We start from the raw sequence: 16647 nt of genomic DNA, 5'->3' as shown, positions 1-16647 counted from the left end.
CTACTGCCTCCTATACCTCTAAATCTAGAGGTGTAGCGATTATTCTAAATTCTGCTTTGCACAGTACGGTGGGAAAAATATTCAAAGACAAAATGGGTAGATACCTTATTATGGATGTGACTATATATGGGGATAAATATACTCTTGTTAATGTCTATGCTCCTAATACTGAAAATCAATCTTTTTTCGCAGACTTACTTCAACGGTTAGACTCCTGGGGGGCCTCAAATTTGATCTTTGGTGGTGACATGAATATGGTGTGTGATCCCTACATGGACAAGTCAGGTACAGCATCCACACATATTTTAAGTAGAATCAAACCACTAAACTATTTGTGTGAACACCTTCAGATACAAGATACTTATAGATATCTGTATCCAGACACTAGAGACTACACTTTCTTTTCTGCAGTTCACAATTCACACTCGAGGATAGATTACATTTTCTTATCTACTCATCTCTTAGCATCAATTGAAGATGCTGATATTGGTAACATAGATACTTCAGATCATGCCCCCATGAAACTTACATTACGTCTGTCTGTACCCCAACCTTACTCACACAATTGGAGATTTCCAACTTACCTGTACCATAATGAAGACTTTAGAAATTTTCTAAAGCAACATTGGGCCAATTATATAGATGACAATCTAGCCCATTGGGATGATAAAAACTTACTATGGGCAGCGACCAAACCGGTTATGCGAGGTCACATTATATCTTACCTGATCAAGCGGAAGAGGTCCTTTAGTGAAAAGTACTGGTTGCTACAAAAAGATGTCACGCAGGCCTATAAAGATTTCAAATCTTCTAATTCGTTAACAGCAAAGAAAAAATACACTGAGTCAAAGGCTCTTTTCAATACTTTATTGACTGAACAGATGCAACATAAGTTGAGTCACACTGCAAATAGATACTATCGATGGGGTAACAAATCAGGGAAATTATAAGCAAATTTTGTCAAAAGACAACAATCCAATACCTTTATCCAGAAACTCAAAACTCCCACAGGATGGGCCCGTACTACAAAAGACATCACAAAGGTGATGACCTCTCATTTCAAAACACTCTATCACCGGACTCTTGATTCCCCAGAGACTGGCCTTCAATTTCTCCAAGAAGCTCATCTGAATAAGCTCTCTGTCCAGGATAGGGAAATTCTAGATGCACCTATAACAGAATCAGAGGTCGCTATGACTATTACTGAATTTAAAAATGGCAAATCTCCAGGCCCAGATGGCTTAGGAGTGGAATTTTATAAAATGCTATTACCTGAATCAATCCCTTTGTTAACATCTTTATATAATGACATTTTACAGGGGAATCAGTTATGGGATAAAGCTGCGGATGCTGGAATCATCTTACTACATAAAGAAGGAAAGGAATGTACGTACCCATCCTCTTATAGACCAATTTCCCTACTGAATCAGGACCTAAAGATTATAACAAAAATAATGGCAAATAGACTGCAAAAAATTCTCCCTACTTTACTTACCTCTAATCAAATGGGTTTCCTCCAAAACAGATATCCGGTCCAAGCCATTCGAACAGCAATTGCTGCTATTTATCATTGTAACCTGGAAAAGAGGCAACAAGGATTATTAATAAATCTCGATGCAGACAAGGCCTTCGATAGGATCGCCCATATACATATACGGAGACTTTTGAAGTTCCAACACTTTGGACTACACATGTTAAACTTATTCAAAGCATTATATGACTCCCCTCAAACTTTCCTCACAGTTAATGGTTATAATTCAGAAACATTTGAAATTCAACAAGAAACCAGGCAAGGCTGCCCTTTATCTCCTCTATTGTTTAACATTGCTTTGGATCCCTTAATAAAACACTTGCTACAAAAGACATTTACAGGGATTCCACTGGGCCATACTAAATACAAAATAGCAGCTTTCGCTGATGACATATTATTATTTGTTAATAATCCCCAAATAGAATTGACTACAATCCTAGACACAATAGAAACCTTTAGCACTTTTGCAGGATTTAAGATTAATCTAAATAAATCAGAGGCACTAGAAGTTGGGGATTTTAATATAACAAACAGAAATAACGATTTTCCCTTTAAAATGGCAAAATCTTACATTACATATCTGGGAATTAAACTACCGAAAAAACACACTGAATTATATCCGATTAATATTCGTGATACTATAGACAAGATCCAACAAGAATTAAAATCCTGGGATAATTTGAATATTAGCTTTCTTGGCAGAATTTACTTAATTAAAATGATACTATTCCCAAAAATTCTTTACAAACTACAGATGTTACCATACAGTGTGAAGCCATCAGATTACAAATGACTACTTAAAATGCTCCACACTTTTATCTGGTAGAAAACGAGACCACGGATAAGTATGTTTAAATTACAACAAACCAAAGATAGGGGTGGAGTCAATTTTCCAAATATAAAGGAATATAATGAAGCCTCATGTCATGATACAGGCCTGTAATAGTTAATAAAACAGGCCAAGGTATCATGAGAAATATTTCTGCCAACATCTAAATCAGACACACAACAGGCCTCTTTTCACTATGGTCAGAGGGGTCAGAGCTGTAATTCCCTCCTCCATGCCCTGGCTGATAAGAGCCATTCCATGGGGAGGGGGAAGCCCAAGCAGTGAGAACTTAAAGTTCCCAGCAAGACCCTCAAAGGTGAAGTAAAGGTTACATATAATGTATACTCAAATATATTTATCCTTACAGAACCCATACCTTTTATACCAACAGTATAAAAAACTGATGATGGGTTCAAGGCAATTTCATCTTTCCAACGAGTCCAAACATGAGTAGGTTTGGTACTCTGTATATTAGATGTGAATATCTGCGCAGGGGCAGGTCACACAGTATTGATGTTTAGTATCTATGGAATCCCTGAGAGAATTAATAACCAATGAATATAATATCATCTCTCTCCTATGTTCCAATAAGGAGTTATGATCATTATATTCTTGGTCCAGTTCCTACTCACAGGAGGTCATAAAAACTCAATCTGTGTCCTGCTAGGCCACGCCCCCTTACATTCCTGAGAGAGGGGGGAGTGTGCAGTTACCTGATGCCCTGAAATCACTAATAAATAGTCAGCTCTTCTGACTAAACTGGGGATTTACTTTGGAGGACCAATTGCGATTGGAAGTTATCCCGTTTGTTTCACCCTTGCCTCCAGGACCAGGAATTCTATATCTTTGGAGTTAAGTATAGGTTTTCCATGTTTTCCCTTTTATTTTACAACTGTTTGTAATTGTATTATTGAATGTATGTCTCTTTTTGTAACATCTTTTTGTATTTTGTATGTTATACCTTTTATAATATTAAAGAGAATTTAATAAGATTGTCTTTGATGCTCTAAACGAACCTAGCCTGAAAGAGTGTAACTGTGAGCCTTAACCCTCTGCATGCTGAAGTACTTGTTGAGTCAGTAGGAACTAACTGACTATAGTGAGAGAGTGTTTAATGCATTGGTGTATTGTGAGTTATTACCTGTTAGAGAGAACAGGGGAATAGTCACATTAGGTTTCTATCGCCTGTGAATGATAGATGGTGGCAGCGAATGAGTTTTGTGGGTGTTGGTTGGTGTTTGGGGTGCTTTTGTGTTAGTCTAACCTGTGTGCAAGGTGGGTGAGAGACTGAGTGAGTGACCCCTGATAGCCACACCTGAAGTCACGTGCGGTTGGAAGTACCGTGTCCGTGACACCTCATTACTAAGATTTGTAGGTGATTGGATATATAACAGAAATGTTTATACTTCAACAGAAGTGGATCAACTTCTATCAGGAGGCATATCTCTTAATGTACTTCTTCACTGCTCCCTAAAAGACATTCCTCAAGAGATGATTGAACATCCCTTATTCTTTGACACGTATAAAACCTGGATTTCAGTGAGGCGCAGATATAAATTAGCTCCTAACCATTCTATTTATCTGACATGGCTTGGTAACCCAAATTTCCCGATAGGGAAAAATAATAAGACAGTTGTGGATTGGCAAAATCAAAATTTTAGATTGGTAAGGGATATTATTAGTGAGACTTTTACTATACCACCAAAGGAATCTCTGATTCAAAAATTCCCCTTTCTCTCCAACAACTATTTACTTTCAATTCAGATTATCCATTTCACTAAAACGATTCTTCAACATCTATCCCAGGCAGACAAAGAAAATCCGATAAATACACTATGGCCTAAAAAAGACTCATTCAAAACTACGGCCCAGATATACCGAATTATTCGAACCACGTTGCCAATAGAATCAACAGATACTTTTCTAGCTAAATGGACCTCAATACTTCCGCAAATAGATAACGCTCAATTACTTCAATATCATGCAAAAACTATGCGGGTATTGTCTTCGAGCAAATACCAAGAAATGTCACTACAGATCTTACATCATTCCTATCTTACACCGCTCAGGCGCTATCATATTGGCACCTTGGACAGGGATAACTGTCTGAGATGCCATCAGCCTCGAGCAGACCTGGTACACTGCATTTGGCTTTGCCCTGTAATACAGAAATTTTGGGAAAATGTACAGGGATACTGGAGATCTTTAACTCAACTGACAGCTCCCTTTTCTTTATTATGGGTACTTTTTGGGATTCCCCCTTCACAACTAAAGCTATCACGATCTGAGAGTCGCTTAGCGGACAGACTAATGGCAGCATCTAGGAAAACTATTCTTCATCATTGGCTTTCCCCATCGGTACCCCCACTTTCGTTAGTTAAACAAAAACTTTACTATATCTTTCACATGGACTGGCTAGAAACCACTACGAATAAAGAGGAATACACAGAAATTTTTTTTTCGACCTGGATGACATATATATCCTCACTCCCAACTCATACTAAACATTTAACGATTTACGCGTTTCGACATACCACGTGGTTTGATACAGAACTGTTACTCAGCAACAACGCAGTACAAGACACGACTCAATATATACAGAATCTTTATGGATCACAAACACGGAATCATCATTCACCCCCCAGGAGTCACCAAATCAATAGGCTGCTCTCCACAAGTAATCTATATCGACAGGGGTGATTTTTTGGGTATGGTCCTTCATTCCTCTAAATCTGCCGTTTGTTAGACATGGTAAGATCGTATGAATATCTTGTTCAGTATCTATATATGTTAAGATATGTAATTTATGGCATTTCCTGTTGGTCTTCCAAATTCCGAACAGATTATTTATATACTTTGTTTAATTTTGTTTTGTTTTTTCTTTCTTTTGTGAAAATAAATAAAGACATTTATTAAAAAAAAAAAAAAAAAAGCAAGTTTGATATTCTAGCATGCATCAATAGACTAGACATCTCCTACGCTATAGCAGAACATGTAATATGGTAATATTGCAACCAGTGGGGATAATATGACTGTAGCGGATAGAGAAAAGACAGCTCCTGAAATGCACATATTGTTTAAGAAATTAAACAGAGAACTGAACTGTGAGAACTGTGGTGGGAAATAACTACAGTAGAGAATTATTTAAAAGTTAAGAGAGTGTCCAGAGGTCTGAGGATTAAAAAATTCCCAGCCTTTGAATTACAATATACCAATTTCATGGATGAGTGGTATCAAATGCTAAGTGACTGCTCATTCAAGCTTATGCAGATTTTGGTGAAAAAATATCAAACGGAACAGGGGAGAGGGGCGCTGAGATTACTCAAATTGAATGTATATAAAGATGATCCAGAATATGACAAAATTGATAAGCGTTATAAAAAAGACCTGGATGTAATGGAGAAAAAGATTATGGATACAAAACAGAAAAGATTATCAAGGGATAAAGCAGATTATGAACAGAACAGAGTTTTTTCATGGGGAATGAAACTGAATACACAGAGGGGCAGATGGTAACATCTTAAACCTGCATTAAAATCAGATGGAAAACGTAAGTCCTCCAGTGCAATGACCAATATTTTCATATGGATTCTGATAGCACTTCCCCCAGTGTGTCTTTTATAGTAACATCCGGAAGCGTGTTTAAAATGAGCCAAGATGAATAACAATGGAGTTAACAGGATGCAAGAAAGAGAAGAACAAGAGAAGAAAGAGAGGCACGAGAGGAGGAGCAAACAAATGGGAGGAAAACACGAGATCAAAGAAAGGAAAAACGAAGAGAACACCAAGGAACAATTGAACGAAAAGGACAGAGAGACTGAGGACTTGGTAATTAATCTATCTGATCATAATTTGACTGAAGGTGAAAAGTCTTAACTTAATAAGGGTTTCACTTTTTGCCTTTCTTCACATTTTTCCCTGATAGACACTATTATCGATATGGATAGATTCACAAGGGGTATTAGCACTGGAGAGATTTTTTCACCCTAAGAACACCATTTAGAAGAGGTACTTGGAGAACAGCAAAGTAATTTTTTGACACAGGATGTATTGGAAGCAATAGATCAGATGAGTGAGGGGAGGACAAATGACATAGAATATACCCAGACTATACATGATGGACTTGAGACTAAGGCGGTTGTCCATACTGATTTAAAGACCAAATCAAATTTTAATCCAGCAAGCCATAGGGGTCCCTTTATAGAGAGATTCTATGACTTGGTGATACGTGATCTAGGAATTTTGGCTAATAAAAATAAGCAGTAGCAAAGAATTGATAATCAAAAATATATAAAAAAAAAGAAATATAATTTATCCAAACATGGATACCAAGCAATAGAATCTCTGAAAGACAACTGAGATATAGTAGTGAGGAGTTCTGATAAGGGAGGGTCCATAGTTATAATAAAAAGAGATTATTACGAACAGGATATTTTACAGCAATTAAGGGACCAGGAAAACTATACTAAATTAGATAAGGATCGACATCTTGCTTTCCAGGGAAACGCCAAAGATTGTTAGACTATGGGAAATTTGAAGGCATTTTAAATGACAATGAAGTGGAATATATATGGTGTCAGATTACTAAAATACCTATGTTTCACACCTTTCCTTAGGTTCATAAGAATCACAAACAACCCAAAGGGCGCCCCATAGTTGCGGGGATAGGTTCCCTAAATGAGGGACTTAGTGAATATGTGGATAAATGTATACAGCTAATAGTGACACAATTGACCTCCTTTATACGAGATAGTGGGGATGCTATCAATAAATTTATCAATATCAGATGGAAACAGCAATACATGTGGGTGACGATGGATGTCACAGCATTGTATTCTTCCATTAGACATAGTGATGTTATACATGCATTACTATATTGGTTAAGGGAAAAACATCTATATACACAAGAACAGAATCCGTTTTTAGTTGAAGCAGTTGAGTATCTATTGACCCATAACTACTATGTTTGATGGTGACTATTACCTACAGAGGTGTGGCACTGCGATGGGGGCGCGGTTTGCACCCTCATATGCTAATTTGTTTATGGGTTGGTTTGAGAAATATCATATTTTCAGAGATGACTAAATATTTAATAACAACATTAAAGGATAAAAATAAGACCCTATGTCAGGTCCCAGCAGGTCAGGTTCGGGTTGAACCGACGTCTCCTCTGGCCAACGTCCCCACGCCAGCGCCTGTTACTAGCGCAGGCGCATGTTTTAATGCGCGGGCGTGCGTTCACATGCGCGCGTCCAGACGCAGGCGCGCGTCCTGCCGCAGGCACCTGTTCTGACACAAACATGCGTCCTTGGGTTAAAAGGTCACTCAGGCCTAGGCTCAATGCGAGGTGATCGTCTCTACTGACACTAAGCGTATTTACTACTGATGATTATTCTGATTACGACTACGGCTTGTTCCTGACTATTCTTCTGATTATCCCTGGATTCCTGTGTTTGTTATTCCTGATCTCGACCTTGGCTTCCCTGACTACTCTGCTGGATTTTCCTCAATTGGCACCTGCTTCCTGATCGTTCTCTGTGTATGACCCGGCCTGTCCCTGACTTTATCTCTTCAACTGCAGATAAGTGCTGAGTCCTTATTACGAACTGTTATTCTGTGGGCTCACCTAGCACTCCTGCTATTCCTTATCTGGGACCGTCCTGTACCAACTTTCAGGGCGCAGCTCAGTGGGAAGCGTGGGGGAGGCTCACACCTTCAGACTCGCCTTGATACCAGACAGTATCACCTCGCCATGGAATCTGAGGAACCAGGCCCTTCCCCTTTGGAAATCGTTGCTCAGCAATTGGCTGGCCTTACTCGGGCTGTTCGAGATTTACAGGGAGGCTATAAACAATTGCAGAATCAGATGCAAGATATGACTGTTGCTGCTGCTCTTCCTCCTGGGCCCTCAGTTTCGTCTGCTTTTCCTATGTCAGCATCTTCTTCCACACATCCGACGCCCAAGCCCAAGATGCCACTTCCTGAACGCTTTTCAGGAGATCGAGCTAAATTCAGAGCTTTCGAAAATGACTGTCGGCTTATGTTTTCCCTGAAAAGTCAATCCTATGCTACGGAACAAATCAGGGTGGGAGTGATTATGTACCTATTGTCTGGAGAACCCAAGACTTGGGCTCATCGTCTTTTCAAAACCCAAAGTCCATTACTGGCTAGTGTGGATATATTCTTTTCAGCTATGGCTCAGATCTATGATGATCCTAAGAGGTCCGATACTGCTGAAACAATGATCAGGACTCTTTGTCAGGGCAAACGCCCAGTAGAAGACTATGTGATGGATTTCTGTACTTATGCTACCGACACCGAGTGGAATGACAAGGCCCTCAGACATCAATTCCGCTTGGGTTTGAGCCCTACTCTGAAGGATGAATTAGCCAGAGTAGGAATACCTGACTCATTGGAATCTTTGATTGACTTGTGTGTCCAGATTGATCGTCGTCTGAGGGAAAGACGCACAGAGAGAGCTGCAACACCCTCTCTTGGAGCATCCTGGGTATTACCTAAGGCCCCTCTGTCTCCACATGTCTCTGCAACTTCGTCGTTCATCTCTTCTTCTGCTTCAATGGCAAGTGCCCCTGAACCTATGCAGATTGGACTCATTAGAGCAGCCATCTCAGCCCAGGAGAGGACTCGGAGAAGAGAGAATAATTTATGTCTATACTGCTGTCTTTCTGGTCATTTTCTGAGGAACTGTCCTACCCGGCCAGGGGGTAAGCATATTCACCCAATCTGTTTCCATCCTCATCTTCCATCACTCGAGAATTGCCTATGCTCATTGTTCCTATTTCTCTACAGTGGCCCCAAGGGTTCCTAGAGTGTAAGGTCGTCATAGACTCAGGAGCCTGTGGTTGTTTTGTCGATACGCAATTTATTAAAACTCACAATATTCCGACCCGACCCAAGACTCAGCCGTTTCTTGTGAGAACTGCAGATGGCTCTCAACTTTCCTCTGGACCAGTGATGTTAGAGACTACCCCACTTATTGTTATTGTTGAATCTAATCATATTGAGACTTTGTCTTTTGATGTGGTGTCTTCTCCTCTTTTCCCTTTAATTCTTGGTTTCCCATGGTTGAAATCACACAATCCCTCAATAAATTGGAGCACTGGGTTATTGCAATTTTCATCTGTGGCTTGTATTTCTCATTCCATTATGTCCAGAACCACTTCTAAAGCATTTGCCTTGTGTTCACCCCAAGATTCTCGTTTTCAGGCTATTCCAACATTTCTTCAGGATTATATGGACATCTTCGATCAAAAGGGAGCTGACACATTACCTCCTCATCGAATTTATGATTGTCCTGTAGATTTGCTTCCTGGGGCTCCTATTCCTTTTGGACGCATCTACCCTCTGTCTGAGCCTGAACTGTTGGTCCTGAAAGAATATATCAATGAAAATTTGAAGAAGGGGTTTATTCGTCCTTCCACTTCACCTGCAGGGGCGGGTATTCTCTTTGTGGAAAAGAAAGACAATTCCTTACGTCCCTGCATTGATTACAGACACTTAAATCAGATTACTGTAAAAAATCGTTATCCGTTACCTTTTATTCCTGAATTATTCCAGAACCTTCATGGAGCTAAAATTTTTTCTAAATTAGACTTGCGGGGGGCATACAATTTGGTAAGGATTCGTCAAGGAGATGAGTGGAAAACAGCTTTCCGAACACGTTTTGGACATTATGAGTACCTCGTTATGCAATTCGGCTTATGCAACGCTCCCTCTACTTTTCAGCATTTTGTTATATATGATATTTTCAGAGATTGTTTGGATCAATTTTTGATTGTTTATCTAGACGATATCCTAATTTTTTCTTCTTCCGAACAGGACCATGAGATTCAATTAAGAAAGGTTTTTAACCGTCTGCGAACTCATCGTTTGTATGCTAAGTTGGAGAAATGTGAATTTTGCAAGTCTTCAGTGGAGTTCCTGGGGGTTGTAATTTCATCTGATGGCGTTCGATCAATTCAAACATCTTTTCACAACTGCTTCTGTCTTAAAACATCCTAATCCTGTACTGCCATACATTTTGGAAGTTGATGCTTCAGAAACTGCGATTGGAGCTATTTTATCTCAGAGAACCGGCAATAACAACACTCTTCATCCTGTGGCTTTCTTTTCTAAGAAACTCTCCTTTTCGGAAAAGAATTATGACGTTTCTGACCGGAACTCTTGGCCATTAAGTCAGCATTGGAAGAATGGCGTCATTTGTTGGAAGGAGCTTTGCATCCGATCATTATTTTTTCAGACCATAAAAATTTTGAATATTTACGGACCGCCAAACGTCTTAAGCCAAGACAAGCCAGGTGGGCATTATTTTTTTCTCGTTTTAATTTCCATATAACTTATAGGCCTGGCTCTAAGAACAAGAAAGCTGATGTCCTTTCACGGTTACACAGTCAGGAAGAGGATCCTTTGCCTCCGGATACGATACTACGTCCTCAGAATTTCTTTCTTTTGCAGAGTGAACTTTTGTCGAAGATCAAGGAGGCGTCCTCTTCTTTATCTCCACACGGGGATTTACAAGTTTGTGACGGGTTATTTTTTTTTTATAAGATAAAGTCTTCATTCCGGAAGCTCTTCGTTTGGAGACTCTAAAGTTACTTCATGATCACCCGTTGGTGGGTCATATGGGATATGTCAAGACTTTGGATCTTGCTCAGAGATTTTTCTTCTGGCCTCACATGGCTAAGGACTGCAAAGATTACGTATCCTCTTGTAAGACATGTGCTCGGTTTAAGGATTCACGTGTTAAGCCTCTGGGTTTGCTACATCCTTTACCAGTCCCTACTCGATTATGGGGTTCCATCTCTGTCCATCATTGTAGAGCTTCCTCCCTCGCAAGGTTACAATACAATTTTTGTAATTGTGGATCGACTCTCCAAGATGGCACATTTTGTTCCCCTCTCCGGAATGTCTTCTGCATCTACTACGGCTGAGGTGTTTATTAGAGAAATTGTCAGGCTCCATGGAGTTCCAGACGAGATTGTGTCGGATCGGGGAGTGCAGTTTACGTCCAAATTTTGGAGAGCATTGTGCAAGGCTCTAAAAATCAAGTTGGCCTTTTCCACGGCTTTCCATTCACAATCCAATGGGCAGACAGAGAGGACTAACCAGACGTTGGAACAATACCTCCGTTGTTTCTCGTCCTTCCTTCAGGACAATTGGAGTGAACTTTTACCATTGGCAGAGTTTTCCTACAATAATGCTCTTCATTCCTCTACCAAGCAAACTCCTTTCTTCGCCAACTATGGTTTCCATCCTCACGTGCTTCCTAACCTTCCTAAGGGAATAGAGGTGCCAGCAGTACAGGAGAGACTTTCCTTTCTTCTCGATAATACTCTGAGAATTCAACAAGCGATGTCTCAAGCACAGAACAATTTTAAAGTTTTTGCTGATCGCTTGAGGAGTTAGGGTTCTGAGTTTCAAGTTGGGGACCTGGTATGGTTGTCTACTCGGCACTTCAAACTTCCGTGTCCGTCTAAGAAGTTGGGTCAGCGATTTTTGGGTCCTTTCTCCATTATTCAACGCGTGAACGAGGTAACTTTTAAACTCAAATTACCAGCCACTTACAGAATTCATCCTGTTTTCCATGTACCCTTGCTAAAACTGGTGGTGAAGAACACTTTTTCGGGGAGAAATCACAATCCTCCAGCTCCGGTGTCTATTGAAGGTGTAGAGGAATTTGAAGTGGAGGGTATTTTGGACTCTAGATTCCGGCAAGGTCGGCTTCAATATTTGATCCAGTGGAAAGGTTTTCCTCCAGAAGAAAATTCCTGGGAACCCGTGAGTAATTTACATGCTCCTCAACTTATTGAGTTGTTTCATAAGTCTCATCCTGACAGGCCGGCAATGTCAGGTCCCAGCAGGTCAGGTTCGGGTTGAACCGACGTCTCCTCTAGCCAAAGTCCCTACGCCAGCGCCTGTTACTAGCACAGGCGCATGTTCTAATGCGTGCGCGCGTTTCAGTGCAGGCGCGCGTTCAGACGCAGGCGCGTGTTCTGACGCAAACATGCGTCCTGGGGTTAAAAGGTCACTCAGGCCTAGGCTCAATGCGAGGTGATCATCTCTACTGACACTAAGCGTATTTACTACTGATGATTATTCTGATTACGACTACGGCTTGTTCCTGACTATTCTTCTGATTATCCCTGGATTCCTGTGTTTGTTATTCCTGATCTCGACCTTGGCTTCCCTGACTACTCTGCTGGATTTTCTTCAATTGGCACCTGCTTCCTGATCGTTCTCTGTGTATGACCCGGTCTGTCCCTGACTTCGTCTCTTCAACTGCAGATAAGTGCCGAGTCCTTATTATGAACTGTTATTCTGCGGGCTCACCTAGCACTCCTGCTATTCCTTATCTGGGACCGTCCTGTACCAACTTTCAGGGCACAGCTCAGTGGGAAGCGTGGGGGAGACTCATACCTTCAAACTCGCCATGATACCTGACACCCTATTTTGACACAACTAGACTTGAAAAAAACCACTGTTTATATATAGACGTGCAAACAATTTGAGGGACAAGGTGTCCTCTAGCAGGGTCAGACTGGCCGGTGGGCCCAGCTGGCCCAGATCCGCTCCTTAATGCTGGCGATGCTGATAATCTTGTGCATGCATGATTAAAAAGAAGCAGAGATCAAGTGGAAAAGGTGGGGACAGGGGAAGAGGAAAGCAGAGAGGCGCTGGGACGGGAGCAGACACTATGACAATGACCAGACTGAGCCTTCCCAGCGGCACAATGGCGTGAGTTCCATGGTAACCGGGTTCCCTGCAATACTTCCTTGTTTGCACCGTGTGCATGCGCAAAAATCTGGTGTAGAATGCATGCGCACAAGCGTGAGGTGGGGGGGTGGAGGGTCAGCCCTGGGGCAGTAGCCCCGGTGGGCCCCAAGCCCCCCAGTCTGACCCTGTCCCCTAGCATGTTACCTGACAGGAAAGACCGTAAAATTTGGTACTGTTACAGTGTGTATATATATATATATATATATATATATATATGTATATATATATATACATATATATATATCTACTTCCCCAAAATCCCAGCACTCACGATAAATGGTCGTCACGTTGCCTGGGTGCACGCCTCACAAAAGCTGCTTACAATCTTCACCAAAGAAGCCGCACTACTCAGGACTTATTGCAAAATGGTACGTTTATTAGAAAATCTAACGTTTCGGCTGCCACACCAGCCTTTGTCAAAGTTACATGAATACAAACAAATTACCCTTAAATACCCAGGTTCTGGCGCGAAAACCCAAGAGCCCTCCCTCAAGTGACGTGTTCAAATGCAGCCCCAATGTTAAATGGTATTAATAATATCCATAATTGTCAAGAGATCACAGATAGTCATAATATGGTTAGAGTGTAATCTCTTAGTTGCAAAAACCAACAAATGGCCACAATCGTATCTATTCGCAACTAAGTAACAATCTAGCAATCTGATCTCCAATCGCTACTATTTAGCTGGTCCACCCTGATGTTGGTAGCTCTTAAACCTGTGGGAAAAGATTGACCTATTTTGTTAGTATAGTGCCAAGCGTGGGCTTACCTCCTCCCTGTAGCGATCACCACTACTCGTGTTAGCACCCGCACCTCCGTGCATACCATCACCCATCAAAGTCCAAAGCACCGTGCCGTGTAAATACCAGCATTCCAGGGCTCACCCCCAGTGATCTACCAGCACCGTGTTAGCTGTCACTGTCCGCGAGCCGTGTGTGCTCGATCGTGTGTGTCATCCAAATCGCTGTCACAGCATATCACTTGTCAGTTCATTCAGTGAAGCGCCTGGCAGCGCACTCGTTGTGCATCAGTCAAATCCATGCTTGTGATAGGTCTATCCCAATTGTCTAACGTAACCGTCCGTGATGTGTAAATTTTAACCCCTTCCTGGGCCGTGTCTATATCAAAAAATACAAATGCAAAAGAAAACAAAACACCATCAAATATCAAGATAAATAAAATATATAAATATCCTTAAACAATTAAATAATCCTAAAAACTTTAAGTTCGTCTAAAAAATCAGGAGGTATACACCCTCCAAATATAAAGTTTAAACTTTGAACTACTCACCGGAGGTGCCCACCAGGAGATCAAAGTATGACCCAGTGACCCAAAGTATTGAGTATCTAACTCTAAATATTAAATTGCTCACATGCAAACATCAATATACTATTTTTGCCCTTCTATCAGGTGTACCCCTATAATTATGGAATAAATACTCTAGACTCTCCAACCTTTCTGCCAATTTGGGTACTGTTATACCGCCCTCTTAAATATCTACGTAGAACAATGCCATTCCCCCAACCCTCTTTAAAAACAATAACTACATTTCCCATGTTACTATAGTTCTCTAGCGAAACTGGTACATTATATAAAATTATATCTAATTAATGTAGGAATGAATCAAAAGGACAAATAGCCTGTATTCACCCGATGTTCACTAGTCACTGAAACTGAGATCATTGTCTGCCCTATTTATAATTAAACATCAATCACTTAGTTATCTCAACATGTTGCATTAAATCCCCCTTAATAGAAAGGCGCATAGGACACCATCTCATTCAGTCCTCCCGGGCTGATCGTGTTGAGTCTGTGTATCCATCTCAATTCGGCTTGCAACAATAACTTCTCACGGTCCCCGCCTCTGATGGGTGCCGGGACATGATCGATGATCATGCACCGAAAGCTCGCCAGGGTGTGTTTATACTTCAGAAAGTGGGATGCCACAGGAGTCTCTGCCTTGCCAGTCTCCAGTGCCTGTCTTATTGAACTTCTATGGTTGGCCATCCGGTCTCTCAAGTTGGTAATTGTTTTCCCCACATAAAACAATCCACAGGGGCACTTAATAAAGTAGATTAAAAATTTCGATGTGCAGGTAAGTCTGTGTCTAATTTCAATCTTCTTCCCCGTATGTGGATGGTTAAAGGAGGGCCCCACTATCAAGTGGCTACAGGTGATACATGAAGGACATCTATAGCATCCATTCTTCACCGCAGACAGCCACGTCCTCGTTCCCGCATTCTGCAATGTGTCGGGTCTGGTTTTACAAGGAGATCTCGTAAATTTCGTCCTCTCTTGTATGAAATACGAGGTTTACATCTAAAGATAGGAGGTAATGTCCGATCCCTCTCAAGGACAGACCAATGTGCATGTATAGCGTTCGTCAGTGGTTTGTTATCAGGAGTGAAGGTAGTCACATAAGTCAATCTCATATCCACCTCCTCATTGGTCGCAGAAGAAGCCCTCTCTAATAATTCCTCCTGGGTCCGCTCCAATGCTTTACACTCAAGTAACTCCTGTCGGTTGTAACCTCTTTGTATAAACCGTTCGATCATATCATCAAGTTGTTCAATGAGCATAGTGCAAACCTCGTATGTAAACCTCGTATTTCATACAAGAGAGGACGAAATTTACGAGATCTCCTTGTAAAAACAGACCCGACACTTTGCTATCAGAATGCGGGAACGAGGACGTGGCTGTCTGCGGTGAAGAATGGATGCTATAGATGTCCTTCATGTATCACCTGTAGCCACTTGATAGTGGGGCCCTCCTTTAACCATCCACATACGGGGAAGAAGATTGAAATTAGACACAGACTTACCTGCACATCGAAATTTTTAATCTACTTTATTAAGTGCCCCTGTGGATTATTTTATGTGGGGAAAACAATTACCAACTTGAGAGACCGGATGGCCAACCATAGAAGTTCAATAAGACAGGCACTGGAGACTGGCAAGGCAGAAACTCCTGTGGCATCCCACTTTCTGAAGTATAAACACACCCTGGCGAGCTTTCGGTGCATGATCATCGATCATGTCCCGGCACCAGTCAGAGGCGGGGACCGTGAGAAGTTATTGTTGCAAGCCGAATTGAGTTGGATACACAGACTCAACACGATCAGCCCGGGAGGACTGAATGAGATGGTGTCCTATGCGCCTTTCTATTAAGGGGGATTTAATGCAACATGTTGAGATAACTAAGTGATTGATGTTTAATTATAAATAGGGCAGACAATGATCTCAGTTTCAGTGACTAGTGAACATCGAGTGAATACAGGCTATTTGTCCTTTTGATTCATTCCTACATTAATTAGATATTATTTTATATAATGTACCAGTTTCGCTAGAGAACTATAGTAACATGGGAAATGTAGTTATTGTTTTTAAAGAGGGTTGGGGGAATGGCATTGTTCTACGTAGATATTTAAGAGGGCGGTATAACAGTACCCAAATTGGCAGAAAGGTTGGAGAGTCTAGTGTATTTATTCCATAAT

General features: G+C 41.1%; 1 long non-coding RNA gene across 1 annotated transcript; it reads right to left on the bottom strand.

Moving 5' to 3' along the window:
* Positions 1–852: 852 nt before the first annotated feature.
* Positions 853–14190, bottom strand: LOC121394216. The gene is made up of 3 exons (XR_005961561.1): positions 13924–14190; positions 1496–1577; positions 853–1170 (listed from the first exon to the last, which is right to left on the bottom strand). It is a non-coding gene; the product is annotated as an uncharacterized LOC121394216 (long non-coding RNA).
* Positions 14191–16647: the final 2457 nt, after the last annotated feature.

The sequence above is a fragment of the Xenopus laevis genome, chromosome 5S, assembly GCF_017654675.1.
Source record: "Xenopus laevis strain J_2021 chromosome 5S, Xenopus_laevis_v10.1, whole genome shotgun sequence".
Classification (NCBI taxonomy): Eukaryota; Metazoa; Chordata; class Amphibia; order Anura; family Pipidae; genus Xenopus; species Xenopus laevis.
Note: the sequence above shows the minus strand (reverse complement) of the source record. Positions and strands in the feature narration are given on the sequence as shown.